Source organism: Liolophura sinensis, unplaced genomic scaffold (assembly GCF_032854445.1).
Source record: "Liolophura sinensis isolate JHLJ2023 unplaced genomic scaffold, CUHK_Ljap_v2 scaffold_172, whole genome shotgun sequence".
NCBI lineage: Eukaryota > Metazoa > Mollusca > Polyplacophora > Chitonida > Chitonidae > Liolophura > Liolophura sinensis.
This window is the reverse complement of record NW_027018111.1, coordinates 10,930-13,240: the sequence shown is the minus strand read 5'-3', so window position 1 is coordinate 13,240 and position 2,311 is coordinate 10,930.

The window sequence follows — 2,311 nt, the reverse complement described above, 5'->3', positions numbered from 1 at the left end:
GAAAATATCTATATGACTTGTGCATTTGAAGTGTTAGTTAGTTAGTTATATATATAAATAAACATATGTAAATAACCATGGCACCTTTCCTAAAGTGTTGTCTGCAATGAAAAATTATTAGTGGAATACATCTGACTAAACTGAACAGTGATGTCTTTGAAGCTCAGAAAACAAATAAAAAATGTTTGCTTTCACACTTCTCTAAATATTAACACCTTTGTCACATGTTCCAGTAAATGAAGACCAGAAGTAAAATAAAATCATCGATTCATTCTTTTTGCACTTTTATCAGCACTTTGAATCGCCATTATATAGTGCATTCACATTGGAGGGAGGGAAAAAATCAAGCAAATCAAAGCTTTTGTCATTAGATCTATATGACTGAAGTATTGCGGAAGATTGTCAATCCCTGTTTATTCATTCAATCATTCTGTACACACTGTCAAATACCTAGTGATAACGGAAAGAAAAACCTAGTGAATATGCGGAACTACAAATTTATGACACAAGATTCTTGAGTGTGCTAAACGCACTCGGCCTGAATTGGTGGTCTACGTCTGTCTTCCTTTTGGGGTCTTCTGTGTCATTTTGCCTTATGCCGTATTGTTACTTGGATTTCGAGATTACTTGATTTATTATGATTTACTGGCTTCCTCTCCGGCCGTCTGCCTGCATCCTGTGGGTGGTCGTGGGTTTCCACCGGGCTCTGCCCGTTTTCCTCCCACCATAATGCTGGCCGCCGTCGTATAAGTGAAATATTCTTGAGTACGGCGTAAAATCCCAATCAAAAAAATAAATAAATAAATGATTTACTCGATTTACAGCACAATCCCTATGTCATTGTACAGTTCAGAAAAAAATGTTTACGTATTAAAATGTACACATTTATTATAACGTGTATAATCAGGAAAAAGATGGCCCTTGTATATTTCTACGAGTGAGTGAGCGTATGCCTCTGTAGTCAGCCAAATTTAATGGTGTAGTACTTTGACATTTTTGAAGAACGCAAAAAGCCTAAATTTTTACTTTAATTATGTGTCCTTTTTTAATTTTCATAGATTATTCTTCGCGTTTTTACAAAACTAGTGTATTCCATTTTTATCTGACGTTGTTGAATCAGGAGGATTGCAAGGCAGTATACTCCAGGCACCCCAGTGTTCTCCACCCATTAACATCAAACCTGCATCTATAATACAATGGGTTATTGAGATTTCTTGTTCCGGAATTATATGAAAGATCCATGTATGTAGTTAACTGCACAAAGAAATATACCCTCACCTTGCTGTTACTATTTGTAACAATTAGGTATGTAAACCGAATTACTGGCCTTCGCTCATTAACATGCACTACTGCGGAAACCTCTGTGAATAAGAATTGATAGAAAGTTATTCTCTAGAGATGTGTTGTCTAAATAAGATTGTGTCATGGAGGGTGGGGCTATAGGAAAAACAGTGAGCCGATTGCTATTGCTGTGATTTAACTTCCCGAACATCCGGAATATTTTGAATTTCGCACACTTGAAAAAACTAGATGTACGTCGAGACCAGTGAAATACTGGGTCGAGTGGGACTGGAATCCTACTTATTGTTTCAGCTGTGTGGGTCCATAAGTCGAGTGTTCTTAAGCTCAAAACACACATGTAGTTTTTTCAGTGTCCAGATTTCAGTATTTGTATTGATGTATTCTCTTCTGATGATGTCGCTTTTTCTTTCCTTGTTTGTGAAATGAGAAGTACTTAGTGCACGTCTAGGATTCACCTTGACACACCACCATCTTACCCCAGTCACTGATCACCCCAGTCAGTGTGGCGCCAAGGAGCACTGTGATTCAGGAGAACATCTGGGCATTTGTATTCAAGACAATTATAGCTTTATTATTTGGTTCTTTACCGACATTCTTGGAATAATCAGGGATTTACCTATTATTTAATATGATGTATACCTGTATATAATTTTGGACGATTCTGGGATTTACCAGTGATCAGTCTGCTAGTGTTTAATTTGTGATATACTCAGTTTTCACAGACTTTCTATTGCCACTAAACATTTTACACGGCATGTACACCTCTGGTAAAAATGTGAGGCGAATCTTCATCGGAAATATGTTTTGAATGAACCAAACATATACTTTGTCATTTAAACAAAAACTATAGGTACTCTGTCAGTCTCCTCCCTATAACTTGCCACGATAGCACACTATGTCGGATTTTTTGTATTCCTGCATAAATTAGGAATCTGCTGGTGGACTGAGCATCCCCAAAACCTGGTCCTTTTACATGGTTTATTATGATTGTATTTTAAATGTGATGAAA